Source organism: Crinia signifera, chromosome 1, assembly GCF_055691185.1.
Source record: "Crinia signifera chromosome 1, ASM5569118v1, whole genome shotgun sequence".
Taxonomy (NCBI): Eukaryota; Metazoa; Chordata; class Amphibia; order Anura; family Myobatrachidae; genus Crinia; species Crinia signifera.
The window spans coordinates 45,966,228-45,983,383 of NC_139217.1; positions in this window are offsets into that span (position 1 = coordinate 45,966,228).

The window sequence follows — 17,156 nt, forward strand, 5'->3', positions numbered from 1 at the left end:
TACAACACACAAAACACATACTTAAACACTGCACAGATACACAAATGCACAACACAGACATACACATACTGTATATACATAGCACACCTCACACACTTACGCATTGGACAGATACATACAACACAACACACACAACCACATACACTACAACACACACACAAAAACAGTAACACACACAAACACATTAAAAAAATAATTTGCCATTTATTTAACAGTCTGTACCGGCTAATAAAAACTGTACCTAATGTACCAGCTTTTCTTTTTTCCCCATATCCATCTCTGCGCACACCGGCCAGTTGCACTGAGAAATCTTTGTCCTGGCCAATGCACCTGTTGATCAATACAAAGTGGGTACACTGCACTCACCCTGTTATGCCCCTTTCCCACTGCAGGCTTTACATGGTAAAATGCCGTTTTTTTAGCCTTTTTAAACGGCTAGAGCTGCAGTGGGAAAGCTCCAGGTTGCTTTACACGGGTAACAAATACCGGTATTTGTTAACCAGGTAAAAAGCAGTGTTTTTACCGTTTAAGAGCCGTTTTTTTGGCAATGGGAAAGGGTTTTATTTAGAAATAATAATAAAGGTTAAGAACATGATTGCAGCATGTGATGTTTTTAATGACAGGCAAGGTTTACTAGAGAGTTTAAACGTGTTGCTTTGTGGTTTACACGGGTAAGTGTGAATGGGACAAAAACTGCTTTTAAACGTTATTTTAACGTTTAAAAGCTGCAGTGGGAAAGGGTCTTTGTGGCTATTACCCGGGTAAAGACACGTTTAAAAAAAACGGGTCTTTACCCGGGTAGGCAGTGGGAAAGCAGCATTAGTCAGTTGGATGTTAGGTGCTGCTCTGCCTTAAGGGTTACCCAGACTCTTTTGGTTCATAGATAATGTTTGGTCGATGGGCATGAGCTCTGCATGTATTTGTTTGAAGTTATGAGTGTAACAAGTTGAAGAATAAGACTGAGATGAAGATTTGTCACGTTATAGTGTACAATTTACTCAATAAATCGTGAAATAAATATGTGTACATAGAAGTACAATCAAGAAATGAAAGTAGGATTAAAAAATAAATTCTGATTCAAACTGATAATTGTTTGGATGGGGTGGGTTGCGAAACAAATCTATAGGTGAAGGGGGTATGGATATTGTGGGCATAATTAGGGTTTTATACACCCACAGGGGGTCCCCAGTTGATGAGAAATTTTCACTTCAGTGTCACCATAGGGGTATTTCCAATTGGGGTTCAGGTGGTCTTTTAGGGGTCCCTTTACAATCCCGTTGGTCTCTTCTCCTGGAGTCTACGGTCTCCCTGAGTGATTGACTATCATTAAGGGAGACCGTAGGCTCAAGGAGGAGAGACATACAGGATTGTAAAGGGTCCCTAAAAGACCACCTGGACCCCAATTGGGAAACCCGCTATGGTGACACTGTGACCGTGACACTGTACTGAAAATCCCATCAATTGAGGACCCCCTGTAGGTGTACCAAACACCAATTATGCCCACAATATCCATACCCCCACCTATAGATTTGTTTCGAAACCCACCCCCATCCAAACAATTACCAGTTTGAATCAGAACTTATTTTATAATCCTACTGTCATTTTTTAATTGTACTTCTATGTACACGTATATATTTTTTCACAATTTATCGAGTAAATTGTACACTTTAACATGGCAAATCTTTATCTCAGTCTTATTCTTCAACTTATTACACTCCAAACCTTATCGATGCACCCATTTATGATTGCGATGGCTGGATCGGTGTATTGGCCCGGTGGGTGTAGGGAAGAATTTGGCCCATTGCACCCGTTCCCAGCGGTGCATTGCAGTGGTGCGGTTAGCGTGCATCGTGTCATGATGTCATGTGGCCAGGCCCGCGGACCTGCTCCCACACTCAGTGGCTGCCCCACTGTTTGGTAGAGATGCCCGGTGCATGTGCTTTACAGATCTCCAGACCTCAGAGACTGTTGCAGGCAGGTTCAGTGAGGGCAGTGGCAGGGAGCAGTGAATTTTTAATTAATTATGGCGGGGTAAGTAACGCCCACCCCGGACCCGCACTCAGCGCCTGTAATTACACACCCTAGAAACTGTTCCATTGAAAGTATAGAAATGGAGGTGTGGCCATACCCCCTTTCCCATGGCCACGTCCCTTTCTGATTTTGTACCAATTTCTGACCCTCAGATGTTGGAAGGTATGTCATAGGTGCTAAATCTCAGGAGTGGTTGTGGAATTCATCAACACATACAAGTTATCAACTCAGGAGCGTTGTGTTTCAAACAACAACACCACACCTGATTTCATTGCCATCATTGAGTATCAATGCAAACACATTCTAACATTATGGTGGAATCTATAACAAATTACAATCTTAGGTCTTTGGCACCGCATATTGTAAGATGACATTTTTCAGGATTTTGGAAATAAAAAAACCCCAAGGTTTTCCCGGGCAACGCCGGGGGGGTCAGCTAGTAATTAAAATGTGTCCCGGATTAAAGGGATGAGTTGGTCACCCTAAGTATCATGGTGGCCTCACTCCTAGGGGGTATGGGTAAAAACCAAACCGGACAAAACCCCGGAACGGCGGACAGGGTCCATTCATCAATATCTGTCATTCTGGAGCTTGTAGTGTCTGGTCCGGGGGTTGTATTGCCAGGGGTGTCCGGTCCAGTGTCCTCGGTTAAAGCCATCACAAGCATCCCCCCAGACACGACACAACCCCCGGACTGGACACTACAAAATGCCTGAATGCAGAGTTTGATGTCTGGTCCGGAATTCCGGGTCTTGTACAGGTCCAATTTCCCCTCCTAGGGTGCCACTGTCAGCCCTCCTGTGAATAAAAACATTTATTGCTGCAGACTAGAGGAACAGACTGCAGACGGCAGGCGATACAGTAGCTAGTACTGTACTGCATGTTTAACAAGTGGGGGAAAGCTGTCAGCTAGGTGTTCCCAGTTACTGACTGCCAGATTGGTATTGAAGGAAGGTGGCACGGTACACGGGGAGCTTACTTATTAGAGGGCCACAAAGAGGGCAGAGCAAGAGTATGTCCGTGAAATTGCATCATTGTGGTCCTGCTTCCGCTACACAATGAGACAATAATCATGCAATACAGCGTGAATCGTCATCGCCTCCTTCCATCTGGGGGGTGGCAACCATACAGAAGACTTTTCTGGGGGATGGGATGAGCCACCCGATTTTCGGGAGCCTCTTGGCCAAACCAGGAGAATAGGCAAGGATGCTGCATATCAGATTATCAGATGTAATCTGTAGGTGATACAGTAACTATTACCGTACTGTAAAATGCAGTTCAACAAGTATTAGCTGTGTAACAGGGGTGCATTAGTGCAATTACCCTCTCACTTGAGGAATGACAATGTTGCACGGCATACTGGCAGCATCCAGCACGGCACCTGAATGCCTATGGAGCATATGCAATCAAAGCTTGGAGAGAGATAAAGTAGAAATAAAGAAATCACCAACCAACCAGTTTGTGTCATTTATTTAAAACACATCCTGTAACATGACAGTGAGGGGGATGCAGTTAATTTGCCGGCGGTCGGGATCCCGGCGGTCGGAATCCCGACACTGGAATCCCGACCGCCAAAATCCCGAAACTTTCTCCCTCCGTGGGTGTCCACGACACCCATAGAGGGAGAATAAAATAGCGTGCCGAGCGTAGCGAGGCACCGGGCCCGCTGCGTGGCGAGCGCAGCGAGCCCGCAAGGGGGGGCGATCCATGTCCCCCCCTTGTCGGGATTTCGGCGGTCGGGATTCCAGTGTCGGGATTCCGACCGCCGGGATCCCGACCGCCGGCAAATCGTATCGGATCCCAGTGAGGAGCTCATTGGCTGGTACTGGTACCGCAGGATTTCTAGAGGGTGGTTTCCAAATGCCACAATCCCCCACTCTACAGAACATTGGAGCTAATGCAAGAGTCTGGGTGAACAGTAGAGGAATCTAGTAATGACCCAGAACATTAATGTAAACGTTGGTCTTTTTATACACTGGAAACTGCGTGCATTAGTATCTAACAATATACATGGTCTCTAGTAGAGGCTGCACCAAACATGTAATCGTACTTCATAACTGTCCCAATTTTCGTAGTACAGTCCTGTTTTTGGGGGGCATTTAAGCGGATTTAGTGTTCACTGTTTAAATTCCTCAAGCCATCATCACCTTCCTCGACCCTTCATCACTTTCCTCTGCTCCACATGACCTTCCTCAGCTCCTCATCACCTTCCTCTGCCCCTCATCACCTTCCCCTGCCCCTCATCACCTTCCTCTGCCCCTCATCACCTCCAGCCCCTCGTCACCTGCCCCAGCCCTTTGTTACCTTCCTCTGCCCCTCATCACCTTCCCCAGCCCCTCATCACCTTCCCCAGCCCCTCATCACCTCCAGCCCCTCGTCACCTGCCCCAGCCCTTTGTTACCTTCCTCTGCCCCTCATCACCTTCCCCAGCCCCTCATCACCTTCCCCAGCCCCTCATCACCTCCAGCCCCTCGTCACCTGCCCCAGCCCTTTGTTACCTTCCTCTGCCCTTCATCACCTTCCCCAGCCCCTCATCACCTTCCTCTGCCCCTCATCACCTTCCCCAGCCCCTCATCACCTTCCTCTGTCCCTCAGCACCTTCCCTAGCCCCTCATCACCCTCCCCAGCCCCTCATCACCTTCTCCAGCCCCTCGTCACCTTCTCCAGCCCCTCGTCACCTTCCTCTGTCCCTCAGCACCTTCCCTAGCCCCTCATCACCCTCCCCAGCCCCTCATCACCTTCTCCAGCCCCTCGTCACCTTCTCCAGCCCCTCGTCACATGCCCCAGCCCTTTGTTACCTTCCCCAGCCCCTCATCACCTTCCTCTGCCCTTCATCACCTTTCCCAGCCCCTCATCACCTTCTCAGGCCCCTCGACACCTTCTCCAGCCCTTTGTCACCTTCCTCTGCCCTTCATCACCTTCCTCTATTCCTCATCACCGTCCCCAGTCCCGCTTAACCTTCCCCAGTCCCTCATCACCTTTCCCAGCCCCTCATCACCTTCTCCAGCCCTTCATCACCTTCCTTTTTTCCTTGTTATCTTCCTCTGCCCTTTGTCACCTTCCCCAGCCCCTCATCATCTACCCAAGCCCTTCGACATCTTCATCTCAACACCTTCCCCAGCCTCTCGTCACCTTCTCCAGCCCTTCATCACCTTCCTCTGCCCCTCATCACCTTGCCCAGCCCCTTGTCACTTTCCCCAGCCCTTCGTCACCTTCGCCAGACCCTCATCACCTTCCCCAGCCCTTTTTAACCTTTATCTGCCCTTCAGCACCTTCCTTTGCAACTTGTCACCTTCCCTAGCCCTTTGTCACCTTTCTTTGCACTTTGTCACCTTCCTCTGCTCCTCATCACCTTTCCAAGCACTTCGTCACCTTCCTCTACCCCTCATCACCTTCCCCAGCCCCTCATCACCTTCCTTAACCCTTTGACACCTTTCTTTACCCTTCATCACCTTCCTCTACCCCTCGTCTCCTTCCCTATCCCTTTTATCACCTTACTCTGCTCTTCATTAGTCCTGATTAAATTCCCCTGCCCTCATCACCTCCCTCTGCCCCTTGCCACCTTCCTCTGCCCTTCATCACCTTCCCCAGCCTTTTGTCTCCTTTCTCTGCCCTTCATCACCTTCTCCAGCCCATCATCATCTTCCCCAGCCCCTCCTCACCTTCCTCTGCCCCTCATCACCTTCCCCAGCCCTTTGACACCTTACTCTACCCTTCATCACCTTCCCAAGACCCTTATCACCTTCATCTGCCCATCATCAACTTCCACAGTCCTTTATCACCTTCCTCAGTCCCTCATCACCTTCCTCTGTCCCTCGTCACCTTCCCCAGCCCCTCATCACCTTCCCCGGTCCCTCATCACCTTCCTCTTTCCCTTGTCACCTTCCCCAGACCCTCATCACCTTCCCCAGCCGTTTTTTACCTTCCCCAACCCTTTGTCACCTTCCTCTGCCCCTCGTTACCTTCCCCAGCCCCTCATCACCTTCCCCAGCCCCTCGTCACCTTCCCCAGTCCCTCATCACCTTCCTCTGTCCCTCATCACCTCCCCCAGCCCCTCATCACCTTCCCCAGCCCCTCGTCACCTTCCCCAGCCCCTCATCACCTTCCCCAGCCCCTCGTCACCTTCCCCAGTCCCTCCTCACCTTCCTCTGTCCCTCATCACCTTCCCCAGCCCCTCGTCACCTTTCTCTGCCCTTCATCACCTTCCTCAGCCACTCGTCTCCTTCCCCAGTCCTTCATCACCTTCTTCAGCCCCTTGTCACCTTCCCCAGCCCCTTGTCACCTTCCTCAGTCCCTCATCACCTTCCTCTGTCCCTTGTCACCTTCCCCAGCCCTTTGTCACCTTTTCCAGCCCTTTGTCACCTTTCTCTGCTCCTCTTCACCTTCCCCAGACCCTTGTCACCTTTGTCTGCCCCTTATCTTCTTTCTATGCTCCTCGTCACTTTTCTCTGACCCTCGTCTCCTTTCTCTGCCCCTTGTCACCTTCCTCTACTCCTCGTCACTTTCCTCTGCCCTCTTCTTCTTTCTCTTTCTATAAACTTTTGATCAGGGTCATTTGGGTAGTTTCTGTTGTCATTATGATTTAAAAAGAGTAAACACAGTTGTTTGACAATAAATGGCTTCACCCAACCACTAACCATGAGAGAAAGAAAAGTTTGTGAGTTATCATTCATATTCTCTGACAAATGGCCAGAAAATCACAAATTCTGCTAGGGTATGTAAAGTCATGAGCACAGCTGTAATATCCTGCTTTGGCACAGGTGCGCTGATGTAATCAGTCACTATTACACAGTCCAGTTCAAGACGGCTAAAGGCCATTACTCACTACTTATTCTTCTTGATCTTTCTGCTGCATTTGACACCGTCGATCACTCTCTTCTCTTACAAACACTACACTCCCTAGGTCTTAATGATACAGCCCTTTCCTGGTTCACATCTTACCTATATGATCGCTCTTTCAGTGTTCGCTTCTCTAACTCTACTTCCTCTTCACTACCTCTGTCAGTCGGAGTTCCGCAAGGTTCAGTCTTAGGTCCTCTGCTCTTCTCAATCTATACCTCCTCTCTTGGCAAACTAATCAGCTCTTTCGGATTTCAGTATCACTTGTATGCTGATGATACTCAAATCTATCTATCAACCCCAGAGTTGTCACCAGTGGTTTTGGGTCGAGTTTCTGATTGTCTCTCTGCCATCTCATCTTGGATGTCTTGTCGCCAACTCAAACTCAATATTTCCAAAACGGAATTACTTATATTCCCGCCAACTAAGAACAGTTACCATCCTGACATCTCCATCGCTGTTGACAACTCGATAATCTACCCTACCCCACAAGCTCGTTGCTTAGGGGTCATCCTCGACTCTGAACTGTCCTTTCTTCCCCACATTCAATCTGTCTCCAAATCATGTTACATGCATCTAAAAAACATATCCAAAATACGACCCTATCTCACACAAGGTACTACTAAATCTCTTATCCATGCACTCATTATATCCCGCATTGATTATTGCAATAGTCTCCTAACTGGTCTTCCCAAGAACAGACTCTCACCACTGCAATCAATTTTAAATGCTGCTGCTAGGCTGATCTTTCTTGCAAGACGCTCATCGTCTGCTGATCCGCTCTGCCAGTCCCTCCATTGGTTGCCTGTATATTACCGTATTCAATATAAAACACTTCTACTTGCCTATAAAGCTATTAACCATACTGCACCAGCTTATATCTCTGCACTTATCACTAAATATCTCCCATCTCGACCACTACGCTCTACACAAGATCTGCGTCTCTCTTCTGCACGGATCACTAGCTCCCATTCACTATTACAGCACTTTCATTGGGCTGCTCCCATCCTATAGAATGCCCTTCCACGCACATTAAGACTCTCCACCAGTCTCCAAACTTTCAAGCGTTCCCTGAAAACTCACCTCTTCAGGCAAGCCTATCATATTTAAGTTCTACATGCATAACCCTCTGAGGCACTTATGTATTATATAGCTTCCCTTCTGGACTTGTAACTGCTATGCTATTACTGGTGCCTGTCCTTATGTTTCCCCCCTATATCCCTATAGATTGTAAGCTTGCAGCAGGGCCCTCCTACCTCCAAGTCTGTCTGTTGTTACCCAGTTTGTCTTATCACTGTCTACTATTGTAAAGCGCAACGGAATCTGCTGCGCTATATAAGAAACTGTAAATAAATAAATAAATAAATAAAGACTAATATTACCAAATCTTAGACCAGCTGACATGTATGTCAACCATTTTAGCCTACACTGTGGGAAAACTTTGAGTCTTGAGAATGACCGTTGTCTGTGAATATGCTATGTGAATAAAAATGTTATTTCGCTATGAAGCGCCCCCTCTACCATATTTTTTAGAATAAATATATAATAGTCTTTACATAATGGAAATAAAGTTATTAAAAGGTTTGATTATTTTTGCTGCATTGCCTGATGCAAAAGCATGCCTAGACTGCCATCTGCTGGTGGACAGTAGCAAGTGCATAATAATAAATGGGGGAAATTTACTAAGAAGCCATAATACGGACGATCCGCAGTACGAATGGATATGAGCGGGATTGGCCATATTCCGGTGAAAATATGAATCGTGAATAGGGCAAATTTACGTCGTATTTTCCTGATGGCTTAGCCTTTCGTATATGGCTGCCAAATACGTACAAAGCGGCAGCATCGCACAGAACAGTCAGATCCGTGCAATGCTGCCCTGTGCAAAAAAAATGTAATAAATAAAACGCTGTGGGGGTGACCTGGTTGCAGAAATTGCAATAGTATGTATAGTATGTGACTTGAACATTGGATAGAATTTATTTTTTATTGAAACGCCTTTGTTATATAAATAAAATTATTATTATTATAATTAAGCGCCAGCATTTTATTCCAGTGCATACATACAATATCTCTATGTGGACGGTGAAATTTCTAATGATCTGTTTCTATGTATTTGTGCTGTGTCTCTAACACCATTATACAATATAATGCATGGCGTATTTCATCCTCCCTATCCCAAATAAAATGTAACGGGTTTCACATTTCATCCTACCGTCACCCTTTAACTGTCTCATGTTAAAGAGATGAAATACTGACGTTTGTATTGTTCAGTGTTTCATTTCTATGGGACCAGGCCCCCACTCAGACAGGACTTGTGTATAGTAGGAATCTTAGTATTTCCTCCACGGCTCCAGATCCAATTTGAAGGACTGCGAGAGTTTGAACTGCTTCCAGAAATCTGTGGTTTGCGCGGTCTCCACCACACGAGCCAACTGGAAACAGACTGCGCACTGTAAGACTGAGCTGTCTCTAGAGGAATTCATTATTGCAGCTAAGCCCATGACAGCGCCCACACATGGTGAGCGAGGGACCCTCTGGCGGGCACAGGACGTATATCTCTATCTCCACTCTGGGAAAGGTCACTTATGAATGAGGAAACGGTGTGTACCAGCAGCGAAAAGCCATATTTAATCTGTGTTGTGCACATTTTTGCTCAATGGTACCTATTTTTTGGGGTCCAAGGGTTTGGACCCCAAAAATTCTAATGCCCCCCCCCCCCCCCCCCCAAGTACAAGATCCATGCTGTGCCTGATGATGCCCCAGGCGGTAATGTATTTAACATCACATATGCTTCTGCTCCACCTCTACATGGTATGGAAGGAACACCGTACTGCAGGGCCAGATTAAGGGGCCTATCTAGGGGCCCCCTGTGGATGACATGTATTTTTCACAAAAAAAAATCCCATGAGACTTTGCACAAGAGGTCAGAGGCTAAGAGGCTTGTGCTGAGCTCTGCTTGGTGGAGCTCATCATATGCTTCTCAGGCCCATGAAGGACAGCAGCAGCAGCGGCTTCATCATGGTAGGGTTTTTAATCAGAGGCATTATATTAATCCCCCCCGCAAGTTACCCATTGACCAAGTTTATACTGTTTTTACTCTGTGTTTTGACTGTAATATTCTCCCGTGCAGTTTGCGGCCGGTAATGACAAGTGGGAGGGGGCCACCTGTCTAAAGTGACCCGGGCCCCCAGTAGGCTTAATCCGGTCCTGTCATACGTCAACCAAACAACTTATCCTTTCAACCTATCGATGTTGTCTATTTATCAATATTCTCAATGCATTCTCGGTGCAATGTTATTCCAGCGGGATATAACACTGAACACCTACAAGAGGACATAACGTATCTGTGATGTGTTTGAACCTCTAGCAGGATTTCTGTGCATACATGGTGGCCCTATGTATGTGATCTGTAGCCCATATCCTACAACGGGCTAACTTCATCTTCAGATGGCATTTGTTGTGGGGACCAAGCTTGGAAATCCTACCCATTCCTGAGCTTGGTAAATCTGACAGCATCACATCTCCCATAAAACAAAACTATGGGGGCTGCGGTTAAGGGGGTTTTTGGGGAATAGGCTGCAAATATTTAATGATAAATGGCCCATTAGTTTAGAGAGACTTAACAGGGCAACTGAGATCTTTCTTAAGTTCTGAGCAAGCCCTGTGCAGATAGGTCAGATACAACCCACGTAGAATAGAAAAAGTCAGGCGGGTCTATCTCGAAAACAAGAAAAGGCGGCTTTCAGGGGATTGCGATTGGTTATAAAACAATTAAGCTGACCACATTTGCGGAAAGTTTTTTTTTGTATCATGGACCTTTGAATCCTTGCCTCATGTTGTTCAGCTATTACATCGGTTTGGGGAGTTCTCAGGAATGGATTTCAAGGTAAAAATCTGTAGTGATGCCCTTGGACTCCAGGGACTTTCTCAGATATGGAGTGGGTAATGTAACTGCAGTGTGGAGCCTATTACTTACTTGGGGATCAAACGCCCTAAGAGACCAACCATGAGCTTCATTTCACATGTATTTGACGTGGGATATCTTCTGAGCTGGAGAGTTGGACATCTCTACCCTTGTCCTATGTTTGGAGAGCTTATCATATTAAAATTCCGTATTTCCGCATCTAACTTTCCTTGTTCAGGTTTTACCTCTCATGTTGACTCCCAAGGATATCTGACATCTACAGCTCAGGCTGTTTATTTGGCAAGGAAGAAGACCACGCAGAAGACATACTAGATGACCCTGGTCCACACGATAAAGTTAATAATACACATTAGGCCACGGGAATTGTTCAGTGTATACACTCAATATCGGCATATTGAGTGTACACAATGAACAGTATCAGTAAACTATATCGTTCAGTGACGTCATCGGTACCCGCTGAACATGCGGGTCGTTGGCTATTTAGCCAAATTGACCTACATGTTCAACCAAAGGCAGGGGTCGTTACCGATTGTTAACAAAATGAGGGTACGCACTAGAAGATATGTAAAAATATACTCATCAGACAGCCCTTACTGAACGATATATTTGACTATATCCTCTAGTGTGTATGGGGCTTTATACAGCGGTAGCAATCAGCCCCCAATAGGGGTAATCATTTTCATAATGTTCAAATGAATTGCCAGGCTGCCCAATTATGACACCCTAACCTCTTCGGTGGTATGCCCTGAAATTTTCCAGGTTGAACTGCGCTGCTGGTGCAGGTTCCCCCAGAAGATTTCTGTGCCCACACGTCCATCCCCCCAGTCCTGTCATTGCACCCTCCAAGTCCCTCCCCCCCCCAGTTTCCACATGCCACCCTCCACCACTCCCCGCTGCCGCTTGATCCCCCTCGCCGTCTGAGCATGCCGGAACGCCCCGAGCAGCCTCCTGCCGACCAGGGGGGGGGGGGGGGAATCATGAGAGCATTGGTAGATCCAGGGGAGCAGTGGCAGCCCCTCCAGCGGTGATCATTTCTGGGAGGTCTGTCCTGCCACTGAAGGGGTTAAGAGCTGGTTGCCTATGATTTTCCAGGATGCAATGGAGAAAGGATATATAGTATCTGGTTGCTATTGGAAACATCACCTTTTTGTCACTTTTAGGACCTTCAATTAATTTCTACATCTATACCAGGCATGTCCAACGTTGGCCCTCCAGATGTTGTGAAACTACACATCCCAGCATGCTTTGCCACAGTTTTGCTATTAGAGAATGCTAAATCTATTGCAAAGCATGCTGGGATGTGTAGTTTCACAACATCTGGAGGGCCAACGTTGGACATGCCTGATCTATACGATCACAAAATGATTCAGGAAAATCCCCTCCTCTGTTATGTTAGGAGGCTATGGTGCATCTTGCTCCATAGCCATACCAGTATGCACTCAGTGGATAGACAATGTCTAGGTCAACAGTGACTAGGTCAACACCTAAATAGGGTTGATATACCTTAGGTCATACCTTAGGTCGACACTGCCAAAAAGGTTGACAAAAGCATATGGTTGACATAGGCATGGTCGACATTCAAAAGGACGACATGAGTTTTTCGTGATTTTTTTACCCAAAAAGACTACTTTTTCCTAATGAAAAACTCATGTCGACCGTTGGACTGTCAACCTTGCCTATGTCGACCACAAAACTTGTGTCGACATTTTGGATGTGTCGACCCGTCTTCAGTGTGGACCATTACTGCTCAACCTAGACATTGTCTAATATCGATACTGTAACCAGCCATAACTTGAAGGCACACGTATCCCTGTAGCTTCCTCTGATCTCAAACCCTCTTTCACGAAGGGCAAGCTCACTATACTTTCAAATTATGGAAACTGGGCTTCATCATGAAGATCAAAGAACACATTTGAAAATAGGTTTCTAAGAAGCACCTATCAAGGGAAGCAACTGAGTATATATTACACTGCTGTAAGGGCAGATCAACAGCAGAAAGGGCAGATCTGCCTATTTCCATAGAAGCAGCAATGCCACCTTTTTATACACAGACAGGGGTGTAAAGCCTTTAAAGTTGGGACCAATGGTATAGAATATGTTTGCAAAGGTGAGGCATCTAAGACATTAATCAGATCATACAGTCATCAGCAGAACCACAGGGCGGCCGTGTGACTGGTCCTGTCGTAGGACCATAGGAAGAGCAGAATGGCATCTCCTACCCCAGCCTGCAGAGCTCTGCCACTCTGATCCCCAAGGAAAAGCCTTTAAAGTTTTCATCCAAATCCATCCAGTGAAAGGCTCAGAACAGGCTCTCTGGGTCAAAGTATTTCCCAGCATGCATCACACACCAGGAGGTCTGATCAGGACCTTAATCCTCTGTAAATCTGGCAAAGATCCACTTTATCACTGTTTGAAGCTTGATACGTCTGACCCTTAATGTGTTATTTTTTTTCCTGTGGGAGCAATCATTCAATCTAGGTCAGGCATGTCCAACGTTGGCCCTGCAGATGTTTTGAAACTACACATCCCAGCATGCTTTGCCACAGTTTTGCTATTAGAGAATGCTAAAACTATTGCAAAGCATGCTGGGATGTGTAGTTTCAAAACATCTGGAGGGCCAACGTTGGACATGCCTGATCTAGGTGTTTCCTTTTTTGTGTATGCAAATGTGTTTTTTTCTCTGTGGGAGCCAATGTGTGCATTTTTTTCCTGTGTGGGACATTGTGTTTTTATTCCCACTGTGGGGGATATTGTGTTTTGAGCTTGCTCTAAGGTCCATGGGGGGAATTTAGATGGGAGTTCTATTTCAGATGGATGTTGCTATGGGCAACCAATCAGAATTGACTTCTTATTTATTAAGCACCTTCTAGAAGGTAATAGATACCACCGATGGTCACCGACCACCGCATTTTAAAGCGCCCGTAAATCTAAGTCATTCTCTGGCGACTTAGATTAGCGGCACCCTGCTCCGTGAACAGGTGGGGCAGCTGACAACCGGTGTCATCAGCTGCCCTCCCCCGGAAGGCAGGAAGCTGCCCCTGTTTGCATGGTGGCGCCCAGCGGTTTCCTGAGAGCGCACCGAGCATTTTCGCCTCCTACACTCCCCCCCCCCCCCCCGCGCTGCAAGCGCAACGGAGACTATGCATGTCTCTGAGGGCGCCTGCAGTAAAAAACCTGCATATGCGCAGAAGGGATTATGTACATGCGCAGGTAGGAAACATCGGTCGCCATTGCGAACTCGCAACATAGCGAACCGACCAGAATAACAAGATAGACAGAAATAGGATCTGCAATATTCGGGGCTCATTACCCAGGAATACATATGAAAGCACTTCTGTAACTCACAGCAGCATCAGGAAGATCTTTAAATCTGACAATTTCCTGAATTTTCGAAAAAAAAAAAATCTGTATTTAAGTCACACGCAGTGTTTAAGTGGCACTATAGATTTACCTGGCCAGGCTGTGTGACAATGAGAGGGGCGTCTTTAACCCAATACTAACGCTCCTCCGGTCCCAAGTAGCCTTTTTTTCTCGATCTGAGCGGCTTTGCCAAATATCCGCAGTAACTTTGATTTAAATGATTCTTAAGAGGAATCCGGTTATCTTCAGCCATAAAAAGCTCCTACATCTGTTTTTCTGTTTTATTTCTGACAAATGAAGCAAAAAACATGAATATATCGCATTTTTGTGTTACCGCAGCCGGCCAGAGAAAAAGGCTGTTAAGTCATTCAAGTGGAAATGATTTAGTGAAAGTCAGGAAAGTTTATTGTCTTTCAAGTGTTTTTGCTGTATGTGCTCTGAGTGTCTGATAATAAATCCTTTCGGGTGTAATGACTGATAGTCACAGGCGGGCACACAGCCAACAGTTTCATCTATGTTCATCCCCCCCCCCCCCCCGGATTTGTTAAATATATGAAACCATGAGCCTGATTCTGAGGCGGATGCGTGTCGCCTTTGCCGCTCCTTTGTACGCGGCTGCTGTGCGAAAATATGCAAAAGCTGCAAAAGGCGCCTTGTGTGGAAAAAAACACAGTGGGCCCGATACACTAAGCTTCAAAAGTGATAAAATGGAGAGTGATAAACAGCCAGCCAATCAGCTCCTACCTGCCATGTCACAGACTGTGTTTGAAAAATGTCAGGCAGGAGCTGATTGGTTGGTTGTTTATCACTCTCCATTTTATCACTTTTGAAGCTTAGTGCATCTGTCCCAGTATCAGATCACCATGGTGACCACCGGCATCAGGCATCAGTGATTGATAGTCAATCACTGAGGGAGACCGCAGGCTCCAGGAGAAGAGACCTGCGGGATTGTAAAGGGGTCCCTAAAAGACCACCTGGACCCCAATTTGAAATCCCCCTACGGTGACACTGTAGTAAAAATTTCCCATCAATTGGGGACCCCCTGTAGGTGTACCAAACACCCATTAAGCCCACAATATCCACCCCCCATGTATAGATTTGTTTCGCAACCCACCCCCATCCAATCAATTATCAATTTGAAGCACAACTTATATTTCATCCCACTTTCATTTCTTGATTGTACTTCTATGTACACCTACATTTTTTATGGATTTATTGAGTAAATTATACACTTTAATGTGACAAATCTTCATCTCAGTCTTATTCTTCAACTTCTTACACTCATAACATTCAAACAAATGCATGCAGCGCTCATGCCCATCGACCAAACATTATCTATGAACCAAAAGGGTCTGGGAAACCCTAAGGCAGAGCAGTGCCTGATATCCAACTGACTAACAGGGTGAGTGCAGTGTACCCACTTTGTATTGATCAACGGGTGCATTGGCCAGGACAAAGATTTCTCAGTGCCGCCGGCCGGGGAGCGCAGTGACAGACTGGAGGACTGGAGAGACGGATAATGGAAAAAAAGGAAAAACTTTTCCTTTCGGTACAGTTTTTATTAGAAATGTGCAGACTCGGATTCCAGAGATCCGAGCCTCCACGGACATCATCATTCCGAGCCCGGTTCCGAGCAGCGCTCGGAGATTCCCGCCTGACTCGGGTCCATCCACGTGGTCAGAACGTCATCTCCCGGCGCCGGATTTCGCGAGGCTTTAAATAGGGGCTACTGCGCCCGCCATCTTCACTCCAGTCTAGTAGTGGGTTGGGAGAGGGTGTGTTGGTGCTGCTGCTGGGGCTTAAACTTGAGCTTGACCTTGAACGCAATATTTTTTATTCGCTGGGGCTGTCTCTCAGTGCTGCTGTGTAGTCTAACTGTGTACTTGTAGTACTACTGTCTCCTCTGTGCGGTCTACCTCTGGTGTGCTGTGCTGTAATTATTTTATTTGCTGGGGCGGTCTCCCTCAGTGCTGCTGTGTACTCTGTTCTCCTCTCGGCTTAGGGTGGGCTCTCCCTAGCAAGGAGGACAGTCTAACTGTGTACCTGTAGTACTACTGTCTCCTCTGTGCTGGGGCCTACCTCTGGTGTTGTGCTGTAATATATATTATATGAATAATTAATTATATTATATATAGTCCACTGGTGCTGCCTGCACTGAATCTGCCAGTATTATTTAGTTACTCAGTCCACTGTTGCCACTGGCAGTGCTACTGCCTACCTAGTGTGCCTACCTAGTACATACTAGGCTGCTATATCTAATTTAATTAAAAAATAATACTTGTGCTGTGTGGGACTGTAAAAAATAATTCCATGCTACTGGTGCACTGACGTGTGCCACCGAGTGCCACTGTCAAGCAGAACCTAATAATAAAATTAATTATTTTAAATTCTGCTGGTGCACATATACTAGTATTGCTGACGTATCTACCTGTCTTGTGCCTAATACTGCCGTATCTACCTGTCTTGTGTCTAGTACTGCCGTATCTACCTGTCTGGTGCCTAGTACTGCCGTATCTACCTGTCTGGTGCCTAGTACTGCCTTATCTACCGCTGCAGTGCCACTCTTACATGAGCCACGTGTTTGTGCCGCACACTTGTGTGGCTTAGCATAGTTATCCAGCTACCTCGGTGCAACCTTTTGCCCTAAAAACAATATTGTGAGGTGTGAGGTGTTCAGAATACACTGGAAATGAGTGGAAATGAATGTTATTGAGGTTAATATAGCGTAGGAGCAAAGAAAGTTGCGATTTTAGCAGTTTTTATGCTTTTTTAACAAAAAAATCAGAACCCAAAACCCCAAAAATCCAAACACAAAACACTTAGGAGGTGTTTTGCCAAAACCCATTAGAACCCAAAACCTCAAGGTAATCAGAACCCAAAACCCGGTGCACACCCTAGTTTTTATTTGCCGGTATAGACTGTTAAAAAAATTTCAGATTCGGCACAGTTGGAGGGTATGCTATGATGCAATTATTTTTTATATGTTCTGTGTGTTTGT